The following is a 15,530-nucleotide window of genomic DNA, read 5'->3' on the forward strand; positions in this document are numbered from 1 at the left end:
GTTGCTGATAATTTCATAACAGCTTTCAGTTACTTGCTTAACACACACTTTCGCTTATCCAAATTGATTTTATCCCCAAACATGCACAGCACTTTATATTGCACTACATATTTAATCCACTGCTTAAGTAAATAGGTGCACATAATTAGCACTATATATTATATCTTGATAAACAAACCTGCTTTTAAAGAGCCAATAACTAGAGTAATTATTTTATAACTTATCGTTTTTGATAAACATAGCAGCTTTCCAAAATGTACACAGTATTTAATGATCAGTTGTTTAAATGCATATTGGAATGTTCTAATGACACTTTTAGTTTTCTTGTGGTAATATTGGCTAGTAAGATTTTGGTACAGTTGCTTAGCTGTAATATGCCCAAATACAGTTATAATCAGATTTATTAGGTATTTTACCTATTCATGTATGTGGATTGAATTGATAGGGTGTAAAAAATGCTCTGAGTCTAATGTCAGATGAGGTGCTACTGTTTTTGTCACTGAAGTGCTAAGGATGTTACTTTAGACTTGAACTGTGTTGTTGGCGGATTGAAAGGAAGAGTGATAGGTTTCTGGTATGGCATGGGGTTGAAGGGTATCACTCGCTAAGGCTATAATTTTTGGTTTCCATGGAACCACTATGTATTTATGTTTATTGGATGTAAATTAGAGTGGCTGTAGTAGGGAAGAGCTTTTTTAGTCAGTGCAGAGTCATGGGGGTGTTAAAACTGTACCAAAGTGAAGCTTTTATATTGATGGTCACATGAGGCACTGGTACACATTATGCTTATACAGTTACAGGGACAGACTCCATTTAGGTTTCCATGGTAATGAAAACCATGATGACAATGTATTGCGGCTCTGCGGAGCCTTTGAGATGAATCTAGACTTCTAGATTGCCTGTGTGTTTAAGAAACTGTTGATAAGTTACATGCCTGCATACAGACAATTGTTTAACTTACTATTTAGCTTATAGAAAATGTCATGCTGTAGATAATATAAGCATAGTACTATATATTAGTAGAATACACTTCTGCTTCAAAGGATTAAGCAATATAGGTGAACTCATTACATTCTACATTCAAATCTTGATTAAACAATGATGCTTGAGAAAAGTCAGTAACCAGAACAATCACTACAATTAATGGTCATTGAAAGAACTTGGCAATGGCCAAAACGTACACAATGGTTATGGAATATATTAGCATAATTCTCTCTGTTAAACAATATACACTTGTTACACAAAGAAAACTAGTTTCATTGCATCTACTTATTAAGTGACTGGATCTAGTAAATGGGGCCTGTTACACAACATCACCACTGTTTGAATTTACCATAAAGACATGTATAATATTGAACATCAAGAGGAAACAAGTTTATTTTTCATACAAGGATATGTGCACAACAAGCGGGGTTAACTGTCTTAACTTGATTCTCAGTGTTTGAAACCCATCTTGACCTTGCAAAATATATAAGCTATTACCATGAGATTTAATGTTTTTATATATGATAATAAACTGGTAAAGTTGTTCAAGGGAAACAACAGAATACGGAAATTTAGGAAATGTCATAGAATGTAATTATCACATTCTGAATTAACTGTTTTGAGTTAACAACAGTCAATCTATACAGATGAAACTGGAGTCAGAGTTGATTTGTATGATAGACAACTACAGGATATTAATAGTGGTCATTAAGCACAGACAGATATCTGCAGACTTAATTAATAACATCATACCTTCACATTAAGAAGAGCCATGTTGGAAAATTTCTTATATAAAAATGTGGGGAAATGAAGGGGATCTCTTGTATCTGAAAGATATTATTTCTAATTAATGTATAGATAATAAAACTGTGTTGTTTTTAAGCAAGTTAGTAACAAAAAATGATCTTTTATATGTTAGTAAAGTATACAGTGTGATCCCTGACATATTCAATTGATTATATTAATGTCTAAATATTAGATATAAAGTTTATTTTATCAGTTCATTTTATGTAATACGTTTTATAAGTATGTTTTCTCATAACTTAGAGCACTATACAAGATAGTTCTTGTTTTCATTAAAACTGGTGAATATGTTAGGTGACTATTTATGGAGTCACCTCTTTATTGTGTTTTCAAACATGGCATAATTTATCATACTATGATTGATTTACTCATCATCTTCCTTACATGTAAATACTAATTGGATCTACAATAAGCAGATAATTCAAACTGCAGCAGAATTATTGATTATTCTATTGAGAATAGTATAATCTGTTACAAATAAGACAAATTTCTTTACCTATATTACAAATAATCTCCATATGATAGTATAGTTTATGGAGCTCAGATGTTTTAGATTGTCAAAGGTATAAGTGATAATCTGATGGACCTAGTTTTATCCATCAGATTATGAATGTTTCACATTCCATGGCTAGAATGGATCTTAGTTATGTTAATAGTTATTTTAATTTGGTTATTATACAAAAACTTATTTGGTAAGCCTGACCAGTATAACACTTTACTGGCAAATACACAGAAAATAAACTTTTAAAAAAGATTGATAGTTCTATTTTTTAACATAAGGATTGCTGTTGTCAGAGAAAACTATTTAATAGTCACAATAAGAATAAGGATATACTTTAGATATTTCAAGATTGATTTAACTTTATTATCTCTAAATACTAATGGCTTAAATAATCCTAGTAAGAGATCAAATCTACTTAAATATTTAAAGCTGAACAAAGCACAAATAGTATTTCTTCAGGAAACTCATTTCAGAACAAATGACAGCTATAAATGGGACCATAAGAAAATATGATACTGGCCCAATCTTCATATAAGACAAAGGGGGTAAAAATTCTATGGAAAATGAATGTAATCACCCCATAAATTATTTATAAACATGAAGATAAAGAAGGCCTTATGGCATTTGTAATAGTCAAATTTGATACTAGAATATGGACTCTATTAAACTTATACTGGTTCTCTGGAATTAGTATGGGAACAGTCAAAAAACATTTAGATTTTATCTCCAATAAATATAAAGGTAACTTGATAATTGGAGGAGACTTTAACTGTATATTTGATGCATCTGAAACTACAAATAGACCGCTACGTTCATCTGCAGTTTCAAAAGCCTTAAATAAATGGGTAGAATTATTTCACTTAATAGATACTTTCAAACTAAAGGAAGATAATTCTCTGTTGTTTTCCCATCAAGATCATAGATTTGGTACCCAAACTAGAATAGACAAAATATTTGTTGCCCGTGACTTGAATTCAAAAATTATCAACTTTTCTATCATCGTCTGTCCCTTTTCAGATCATAACTCACTGATTCTAAACATCCAAAGTGGGTATAAACCATTAATCTCTAACATTAGAATCCCAGCATACATAACTAAAATTAAAGAGTTTAAACCCTGGTTGTTATCAGAATTACAGTTTTTTTTAGATATCAATTATACTACAGAAATAAACAAAATAATGATTTGGGATTCTTTGAAAGCTTACATATTTGGCAAAACCCTTACTTGGTACAAAAATAAAACCAGAGAATGGGATTCTGAATTATTAGATTTGCAATCCAAATTAGTGTCAATTAAATTAGGAGGAAATCAAAACTCTTTGTAAATAAAAAGAAAACAGAAGAATTAAACAAAAAATAATAAAGAGATTCTAACACATTAAACTAGTTTAGCTTTAGAAAAATTAAAAATTAATTCCTCAGCCACTTCTCCTAAATACTTACATAATTTATCCACAAGAATCAAAATACAACCAAAAGCTAACAGCATCAAAAGCATCAATCATGAAAAGAAAGGGAAGAATATCTCGGATATAAGTGACATTCTTGATGCTTTCAGACATCACTATATGAAACACTTTCAAAAAGAGAATACATATACTGACCAGTTAAATCTAGATACAAATTTATCTAATATAAAAAAATTACAGGAAAATTTAAATTAGATTTACAAACACCCATATCCTATAAAGAAATTACTAACAGAATAAAACAGGGCAAAAATAAGAAAGCCCTAGGTATAGATGGTATAATTATGGAAAAATAAAAACTTTTTCCTCCAACGATACTATCTCTCTTCCATAATACTTTATTAGAAATTCAATCACAAGCATTAATACCGCCCTTTTGGAAATATTCATTAATTACCACAATTCTAAAAGAAAACAAAATTCCAAATTTGTGTACCTCATACAGACCTATATCATTGTTGAATGATGACTATAACATTTTTATGACTATATTTAACAATTGAATGAAAATTCCATTATCCAAAACTATAAATAATGATCAAACAGGATTTATATACCATACACACACGCATGACAATATTAAAAGAATAATTACCCTTATAGATCATATAAATAAAGATAAAGAGACACTTATAATTACCTTAGATATAGAGAAAGCTTTTGATTCCTTAAATTGGGACTATCTATTCAAAGTTCTGATACTATTTGAATTTTCTAATTCCTGTGTATGTCTTTTAAAGAATATATATATATATATATATATATATATATATATATATATACAAACAATTTAGCATATGTCAAGCTAGGTCCTTTTACTTCTGAATCTATACATGAAGATACTAAACAAGGCTGTCCCATGTCACCAATTTTATCTGCTTTAGCTATTGAAATATTGGCAGATTCAATATGCAATAATTTGAAAATCAGAGGAATAGATGTTTATGATCAATACAACTCTAATGTTTTTTGCAGATGACATATTATTGACATTATCTAATACTAGAGAGATTTAGAAGGGTTACATATTAGAAACCCGAAAGATCTAAAGCGCGAATGTATGTACATTATTAATATATCTAGTTCTTCTAAAGGGGTCTATATTACAACCCCGAAAGATCTAAAACACAAATGTATGTACATCAACACATAAAGGTCGATGTGCATACACAGCGAAACACGTAAACGGCAAAAATCAAAACTCCAAACGTGTTTCCTAGCCAGCAGTACAGTGGTGGGGATAAGGACATATATTCTTTTCCCCACTGTTGTGCGGTCTCGGAGTTGTTATATTTAAGAAGGGGGTGTGGGGGGCAAAGCCCCCCACATGGGGAGGTGCATAAGCGTCTGAATGTATTTTTTTTTATTTTGTACTTACCTGTGTGGCGTGTTTTGCTGTCTAAACATGTTCAGCATTTTGATTTTCGCTGTTTATGTGTTTCTCTGTGTATGTACATCGACCTTTATGTGTTGATGTACATACATTCGCGTTTTAGATCTTTCGGGGTTGTAATATAGACCCCTTTAGAAGAATTAGATATATTAATACAGCACTTCTACAGGACTTCGGGACTCCATTTTAACAAATCAAAATCAGAATTTTTATTTTTAAATAAAAAAAAGAACTACAAGCTAAGGGGAATCACATTATAGGGAAACAAGTACCCTCTCTAAGATATTTAGGAATAGAGTTATGTAAAGATAACAAGGAACTTGTCTCAAAAAAACTATAATAATATCACCAACACAATAAAAACATATGTGGAAAGATGGAATAAAATAATATTAACATTTGAAGATAGACTACAATTAATAAAAATTGTTTTACTACCTAAGATTCTGTATATAGCATTGGCTATACAGTTGCCCCCGAAAAGGAATACACTTAAACAAATTAACTCATGTCTAATAACATTTTTATGGTATCCCAAAAGAAATAGAATAGCCTTAATACATCATATTAGACTATGGAAACAGGGAGGAATTAATTTTCCCAACATTGACACATCTATAAAGGTATCCATATATAAAACCATTACAGATTGGATAAATCCAAATTACTCTGCAAACTGGAAAGAATCATTAACTATAATATTAGTAAATGAGTTTGATTTACCGAAAAAAATCCAAATATTGGGCAAGTTCAATATACCCTGGAGTATCAGCTTGCAATATAATATAACAAAGCCCTCTAAGACTCATTTGATTAATTATTACATTGATTCTTTCAGAAAACTCATTAACACAAATACAGATTTCAAAATTTGGTTTAACATTTTAACACCATTCGCTCTCACAAAGAATTACCCACATAAGATATATTGAGAATAATTAATTAATGGGAACAGAAAGGATTTGTTTGTTGGTTTCAATGTATCAAAGACTTTAAAGTTCTGGATATACAAACAATAACAACAACATACACAATTCCACAACAAGATTGGCTGATTATACAAAGCATTCTGTCATATTTGCAAGATTTAATCAAAATAATTGATAACTCTTCATTTAAAGAAATGCCCAAACTTATGAAATACTTATATGAAATCATATATAAGGATTTTGATATGGGAAATGGTATTTCGAAATTTTACAAACTATTGATAAAATGAGTCTATATTAGAACACTGAAGTTTCAAAACTTCGAATGTTCTAATATGGACCCCTAGTCAGCGAAAGCTGAAAACATCGAACATACAGAACAGCAAATTTTTTCCTAGGGAAAAAATTTGCTGTTCCAAAACACATACACACAACACAAGCACACCAAACAAACAGAAATCCACACACATACACCTAAAATCTTACACCTAACCCTACACTAAATTATACACACACCACTAACTATCCACTTACCTTAACCCAAACCATAACCCTAAGGTACGTCACTATCGCACACTCACCTCACCCGTGCCCTAACCCTAACTCACCTAACCCGCCCTAACCCTCACGTCCACACAATCACACACATACCTAACCCGCACCCTAACTCACCTAACTCGCCCTAACCCTCACGTCCACACAATCACACACATACCTAACCCGCACCCTAACCCTAACTAACCTAACCCGCACTCAATTGCACACTTACCTGAACCCGATCTGTAACTTTCCACCACAGCGTTGAAAATACCGAAGCAACAGAAACGGACAACCAAATTCTTTCCCTAGGAAAAAATTTGGTTTTCTGTTGCTTCGATATTTTCAGCTTTCACTGAATAGGGGTCGATATTAGAACATTCAAAGTTTTGAAACTTTGATGTTCTAATATAGACCCTGATTAAATATAAAACATATCCCAAAATAACGTTTTGGAAATATATAACAAAAGGACGCTCACTACAGTTAACTGAAGAAATCAAATTAAACATCTTATTATAGATAAAATATACTTCTGTTACACAATACTGGAAATATTTAATTGGAAATGGTTACAAATAGCATTTTAGTCCCTGATAGAATTACTAAAATTAATCTCTCCTCAAATGGAATATGCTGGATGTGTGAACAAGTTTACAAAGCAGATTGGAATCATATTTTCTCTGATTGTGTTAAAATGAAACCATTCTGGAATGGTATACAGAACTTCTACAAGCTTTATTTAATGATTCGTTAATATTATCTAAAGCTCTTATATTGTTAAATGTGAACGAAAGTCCTCAATTGAACATGACTAATATGCATTTATTATGGACAATACTTGCAATATCAAGGAAGTGTATAACTAGAAGCTGGAATACAAATATTTTACCGACTCTGGAAGACTTCTACAGCCTACTGAAGACTACAGCGCTAATGGAAATTAAAATTAAAGAATTGAGGGTTCATCCTAAGCCAGTGCTCAACAACCCATGGAAGAAAGTCTTATCATTAACTGACACTATGCAATAATTGAACAGACATTCTCTGATAACCGGTTGGTCATATCTACAAATAATGGTATAGATGGATTTCTGTTATAAATGTCAGGCTAATGTAAATAATGTACATAGTTATTTAGATGTTATATACAAATATTATGGATGTCATTCAATTATATTTTGAAAATAAAAACCTTTTGAGCAAAAAAAAAAAAAAAAGGCCAGCATTAGATTAGGTTCCCTTTACAGAATAAAACCTTTCTTAACAAACTCTTCCAGACAAGCTATTGCCAGGACCCATCTACTATCCACTTTACTCTATGCCTCCCCTATATTTACAAACCTCAAAAAAATCAGACTTAAGCAAACTTGCATCATGCTACCATAAGATAGCTAGATTTGCTGCTAACCTGCCCCACAGAACCCATCATTGCCTTGCTCTGAAAGAATTCAAATGGCTAGAGCTGCCCAGCTTACTAACCCTAATCCAACTAACCACTGCCCATTACATAGTTTACCTACCTGACAAATGTCCAGCCCTACAGGACCTAATACAAACCCACCTCAATGGCAGGGCTCTACGATCCTCAAAAAGATTACTACTCAAAGCTACAAAATACAACAGCAGCTTTGGAGACTCACTATATTCTAACTACATAACTAAATTATGGAGCTCCACCCCCCAGAATACACTAAACAAAGCAAACCTAACTCACTTCAAAAAACTGCTGAAGTCCCTCCTAAATGACAAATCGTTATGCTCCTGCTTCTCATCAGGCTGAACCCATTTCTCCCCTCCACACCCTCTCTCTCTCCCCCTACTCTCCACTTTCACTATATCTCTATGCTTACTGAATACCTTACTTACTCCCCTCCTCACCCTCTCTCTTCCTATTCTCCACTTTCACTATATCTCTATGCTTACTGAATACCTTACTTACTCCCATACTCACCCTCTCTCTCCCTCCCTACTCTCAACTTTCAATATATCTTTACTTGTTACTGATCCCATGTGATTAAGTATAACAACATTAATCATAACAGTTTACAGTAGCAAACAGGTATATCTGAGACACTAGTCCATTGTATATTAAGCTGTTGTATCTCTCGGACACTACTCCACTGCATGATTTCTTGATACTGTGTGTAACTGTCAAAATACGTGTTACTAAATTATCCTGTTAGCATTATTACTAACTTGAACTGTAATGCATTATTATGTGATTTATTACTATCATTTCTCTGTTTCACTATTCTTTAAAATACTGACTGTTATATTGGTATTATGTGTGGCTTTTCTACCTGGGCCTCCACTGAAAATGGGCAAATTTCCCCAGTTGGATTTCACAGGTAAACAAATAAGTAAATTAAATAAATAAATAGGAAAATATTAATGATGCAGGCTTCTCATCAAACAAGTGAGTTAAGTACCACTAAAAGGATTGAGGATCAATGTGCTTTATTACTCTCAAAAGTGTAAGGATCACAAGAACCCATATAGTGTCAGATAACCAATGTCATCGTATGCTTAGATGATGAAATATAAGGGGACTGGCAACAGAGTTAGAAAATAAAGCCACTAGTATTCTGCATGTGGTAAAATACAAGAACCATTAATTAATTTAAAAATAAACAGGTTTAATGCAGGTATCTGGCCTACACCACAACAGATCAAATCCACCAAATGTCAAAGGATAAACCACAGTGGTATTCAAAGGCTGTCATATATTTTGAACAGACTACAGAAAAGTACAGCACCAACACTTTGCTGAACTTGCATGTATGGAAACATAAGAGACTACATACTAAGAATAAAGACTTCCATTTATACACTGAGAGGAGAAGCATTGGCAGGCCAGTGCAAGCTTTGACAGACTATGATGTAGCTATTTTTTGTCTGAAAAATGAAAATCTTTGCACCCTATATACTGAGCAACCTCTAGGACCTAGACACTATCTGTGCTTTTGAGATCATTATCTGCATGATTTGTTTTGATTTACTAATTTTTGCTTCCCTTTGGAAATGGTTAAGATTTCAATATGGAAGGATATGAAATGCATGTCTAAAAAGAAATAAAGAATAGAAAAGGAAGAGTAATAATAACTGTAAAATACATGCTAGAGATCAGTTGAAGACAATTTGCCAGATCCACGGCTTGAGAACTTCAAATCAGTGTTCATATAAAGTGTCCATGTTTCTACACTGAAAGCTTATGAACCCATGTTTCTATAGTTTGATAAAACCGTTAATCTTTGTAGAATAATAAAACAGGACAAAAACAATACCTCAAAGCTATGATGATAACAGGAAGGAAATTAGGAAAGGATGGTAAAAGAAGCTGGTAGACAAAAATAAAGCGAGAACCTTATTTACATAAAGCATTGTATGGAATACAAAGGCCATTATAACGAAATCTCAAAAGCATGAATATGGTATCAAGCACTCATACTGCAACTAGAAAGTAAAAGGGATTTACGTGCTAATGTAAAACACAATCTACTGATGACTCCATGAAACAAAAGAAATAAGAGATCCCTGCTGCTCCCATAGTGGCTTTTATAGGCAGAGTCCATCTAATGGACATACCAAATTAGCAAATTCTTCAAAACTTAACTTGGACCGGATTAAGGTGTCGCTCCTTAGTGCCACGAGTCTCAATAACAAATTGCCCAATCCAGAAGTGCTCCTGTAACATCCACATATATGTAATTACAGACACCGGGTCTAAATGTAAGGAAAGCACTCACTCCATACCCGAGCTTTATGCTTACCATGCCTTCAGGGTTGGTGAAAACTGGTAGTGATTCCATATTTGTCAGGAACTACATCTGAACTGGACTGATGCCCACAGACCCACAAGCCAAGCTCCTATAACTTCAGGTTACCATAGACAAGACAAGCAGGTTATGACATGTTATAGACCCTCCTTCATGTTTACAGATGATCATTTTAGACTCGTTGAAGTTTTAGAAGAAACATTTGTAAGCAATTACTTCATAATCCTAGATGACTTCACCTACCCTGCCACTTGAGACAAGAGCACTTACACATCTAACATAAGGTACGCTCAAATATTTCTAGATTTGTTATGTAGGATTTCCCTGGACCAAATATTTAATAAACCCAATAGAGGCCAAAATATTCTGTCTCTGGTCCTCACTAATACTGCCTCTGCCTATTCCACTCCCCTTGTCTCTCCTTCTCCAGTTAGTTGGACCACAAACTTGTGAAATTTACTCTCCATCAAAAGGATGAAGTTTATACAATTATATGATACAATTTCTAGATTTATTGATGACATCACTACAAATGACACCAGCACAGAAACCAACTTCACTAAGAAGTTTTTTGCACACTTAGGCAAATACATAGATTTAGCAGTCCCAGCTTTAGCCAAATGTTACCAGTCTCCTTATCCCACCCCGAGTGGTGGTCAGCCAACATAAACTTTATGAAAAGAAAAAAACAACTGCTCAAACAGTACAGTAAGGTGTGAACTCTGCAGAATGAAAACAGTACAAAAATGAAAAGCACTATAAGGAACAGTAAAACAACCCATGAACTGAAATTAGCTTCTGAAACAAAAGACAACTACAAATTCATTAGTTAACTTAGAAATTTAAGGAATAATACAACATTGCTCTGAACTCCTCCTTAACGTGAATCTGCAACACACTCCAACCCAAATGACATTGCAAATATACTAACAGACAAGTTTTCTGCAACTTCACCCACAAAATAAAGACCATGTTCTTAAGGTGTTGTCGAATACCAGAAACACGTACTCCATGGGTCCCAATAACATACCTGGGTGCTTATAAAACATCATCAAACAGGATTTCACCAAACCGCCCCTTAAACTGTTTAAGCTAAATCTAGTAACAGAACATGTACCCCAATTCTGGCACACAGCTGAGATGATGACCCTCCACAAGGGTGGTCCTACCATTGACCCTGAGCATCACCAATCATTCAGTCTTATAAGTCTGAGCTTCATTCAGTATTAGGAATCTGAGCTGTAAAGCTATGTAGTATCTCATAACTGATTTTATTAATTTGATATTAACAATATCACTAAGCTTGATCCCAAACAATTTGCCTTTTATCAAAGGTAGATTGTGTCTATTAAACCTTGTTGATTTCCTTAAGTGGGTTACACAAGCTGTCAGCAGTGGTCATGCTGTTCACATAGCTTATCTTGATCAGGCCAAAGCATTTAATTCCATACTTGATGCTGGAATTGTAAGGTAACTGTCATTCTTAAACACAGATTCTTACATAGTAATACAAATTGCCAACTGGTTAAAAGAGAGAACCCATACAGTCAGTGTGTCAGATGCCTCTTGAAATATTGCTAAGGTGACCAGTGGGGTCCTCCAGGGTCTTTGCTGAGTCCTCTCCTGCTCATATCTACTTCTCTAATCTCAAAAATGATAACCAAGGCCTCTGATTAACTACATTTCCAGATGATTACAAAGCGAGTGTAACTGTTAAGACCCCTTCAGATATCTGCCTCCTTCAAAAAGAGTTCACCTTAGTTCATATCGGGTGTATAGAAAATGGGCTTAAATTGTATGCTAAAAGTGCAGTACTGTTTCTTTCAGAAAACAGACATTACCCAAACATACACTATAGATAACACAAACTTACAAATTGAAATGGCAGTCAGGGACCTGGGAACTTGAGTTGATAGTTACCTCTCTTTTGATTATCAGATGGCAACTGCTGTCTGGAAATGCTTCTCCTTAACACAACCAGTAGCCAAATGTGTTTCGTCTACAACCAGCAATGTTAGTGTCCTCCTATAGTCAGCACTGATCAGACCCATTATAGAGTACAATGCCCCATCTGTTATGTATCTCACACAACATTTCAACAAATTCAAATATCCCAGAGGTTCCTATCAAAAAAGATCTCTAGTTTTAGGAACCTTGGTTATCAGGTGTCGCTTTCATGTTGGTACACCAATAAACGAGTCTTTATGGGTTCTGTTTAAGCAGTTTTATTCTATACAAACACAATGCTGTAAAGCTTATTTGACTATGACTAAGTAACTTGTATACAAACTAAATGTTGTGATCATACATGCTTACACACTGGCTGCTTCTTCAATATGGCACTAGGGATTGCACGTGTATGGAATTTATACGTGCACACACAGCCTTGCATGCTTTTTAAAGACACAGCGCACACATGCTCCACTCTGATCTACATCCTCCTCCTCTGAGAAACTGATCATGCAATTTGTCATGAGATATTTAGCATGCAGAAATCACAAATAATCTAGAGCCATGCATTATACAATACAAAGTGCACATGTATATACAATCAAGTCCTTTGCTGTGTATTTCATACTAGGCTTAGAAACTCGTCTATATTGTGTGACAAAATTGAGAATCAGTTTAGCAACTGGAACAGTCTCTGCAAAATGGTTGACCTGTGGAATGTTCAAATTACTCGCTAGAACAGAATCAGACTTTTGAACACATACTGGTCTGGAAACAATGTCTGACTCGGTCTTGGATTTAGAATCTGCATCACAGATACAATGCTGAAATTGCAATGGTAATGATTCTGGTACAGGAAGAAGATGTCTGCAATTCCTCCTATATTCTACACCCTCGGAGCTTACCCAATAAGATCCTGGCTAGCACAGATGACCATTATCTGTCCTATTCAATCAAAATGTCCTAGTCAATCAAAGCTTTCATTGTCTGGATTCATACTCTCTCTCTCCTTCCCTCAACAAACTAACTAGTCTGCTCAATCTGTCATAACTAGATTTCTGGATATTATGCTTCGTCAACAACTGAACCTCAATGGTTTTGTTTTTCTTAGAGTTAGGCTGCAACAAGCTTGATGAAACAGGTAGCGAAGTTCTAGTTTGTCTAGAAAATAGTCTTTGAGCAGGTGAGCCAAGAATATTGTCATGAGGTATGTTTCTGAGATTAAGTAAATTCAAGAATACATCGGTATTGTCACGCTTTGACTTTTCAAGTAATTGCTTTGCACTCTGTACTGTTTGTTCAGCTAGACCATTGGATTGAGGATATTCAGGACTACTAGCAACATGTACAAAGTCCTATTCTCTCGCAAATTTCTGAAACAACTGGCTAGTAAATTGAGTACATTTGTCAAAATAAAGTTTGTGAGGACTACCATGAACTGAAAAATGATGTTTAAACTTAGTGATAACAGCTGTTGAGGTTAACTTTGGTATGAGATCAATCTCAAACCAGTTCGAGTAAGAGTCTATGAAAACTAAATAGTGTTGATTATTCCATTCAAAGATATCAGCTGCAACAGTAGACCAAGGTAGTACAGGTATTGGATTTAGCTGAAGTGGTCCCTTTTGCAAATGTGCTCTGGTACTATTATATATCGAACAAGAAGAAAGAACATTATGTCTGTTGATAATGAAGGCCAAAATACTAGTTCTCTTGCCCTTCTCTTAGTTGATAATAAACCTGGGTGGCTACAATGCAAAATCTGAATATATTCATGCTGTAATGAAGCAGGAACAACAACCTTAGGACCTTTGAAAATAATACCATCTTCCATCAACAATTCATCTCTGTAAGTAAAATATGATTGCACCTCAGGTGATACACAGCCATCAAACACTGATGTAGTGACTGAGCTTTTGTGAAATTTGATCAGTCACAGTGTGATCTCTTAACTCATCAAGTCTAGTAATGGAAAAACTACACACAGACATTACATCAAAGTCAAAAATTTCATCATCAAGCTGTTCTGTTGTAATTCTAGGCGATCTGGATAAAGTATCATCCAGATAAAGCAATTTACCTTTAGTGTAGACCATTTTGAAATTGTACTTATGCAATTTGAGCATCATTCTTTATAATCTCACTGGAGCAGAATGCATATATTTCTTTAGAATAGTAACGAGAGGCTGATGATCAGTTTCAATTTGAATAGCTCGACCATAAATATAATCGTGAAACTTGGAACATGCAATAACTATTGCTAGAAGCTCTTTCTCAATTTCAGCATAATGCATCTCAGTTTGGGTAAGTGTCCTAGATGCATAGGCTACTGGTTTGCCCTCTTGTAGAATAACTGCACCAAGACCAGAATTAGAAGCATCACAGGATAGGACAACTGTTTTTTTCACATCATAGTACCTTAATGTAAGGGAGGGGTCGCAATTTTCTGCTTAAGGTCATCAAACACCTTCTGATGATGTTGTAACCATGACCATACAACATTACTCATGTTAGCTCTCTTAACTATGCTGTCAACTCACTGAAATCTGGTATAAACTTGCCTAAATTGTTGACCATGCCCAGAAAACCTACATTATCTGGTATTGACATCTCTAAAATAGCCGTTTGTTTGGTTGAAACAGGTTGTAAGCACTTTGTTTGGTTGAAACAGGTTGTAAGCACTTATAAACAAATGTCCTATGTAGGTTACTTCTGGATGTCTGAATTTGCACTTCAGAGGATTGAGCTTCAAATTTACTTTATGTGCTCTATCTAGAACTTTCTTGAGGTTTCTGTCATGCTCTGTTTCGCCATTGCCTCCAACTAGTAGATCGTCTACTATTATGGCACAAGGATAACCTGAAAAAATTTGTTCTACTGCACGCTGAAAAACTTCACTTGCAGAATTTATTCCAAATGACACCCTTAAAAATCAGTATCTGCCAAACGGGGTACTAAAAGTAGTTAGGAATGAGGATTTGCGATCAAGCATCACTTGCCAAAATGAACTCTTTGCATCCAAAACAGAAAATACAGTGGCAATTGGTTTTAGAACTGTGACTTACTCAACTGTACACATTGGATGATATGGCCTCTCTACTGCTTTGTTCAAATTTCAATTTCTAGGGTCAATGCATATTCTGATTTCATCTGAGCCTTTCTTCTGAACAGCTACCATGG

The 15,530-nt window shown here is 34.2% G+C and overlaps 1 protein-coding gene across 1 annotated transcript in view; it reads right to left on the reverse strand.

The window, feature by feature from the left end:
- Positions 1-15,530, reverse strand: part of ADCY3 (adenylate cyclase 3) — a 2,166,879-nt gene that overhangs the window by 1,313,886 nt on the left and 837,463 nt on the right. The gene's annotated exons all lie outside the window — the stretch shown is intronic.

This window comes from Protopterus annectens, chromosome 2.part1 (assembly GCF_019279795.1).
Source record: "Protopterus annectens isolate FY-2018-M chromosome 2.part1, PAN1.0, whole genome shotgun sequence".
Lineage (NCBI taxonomy): Eukaryota > Metazoa > Chordata > Ceratodontiformes > Protopteridae > Protopterus > Protopterus annectens.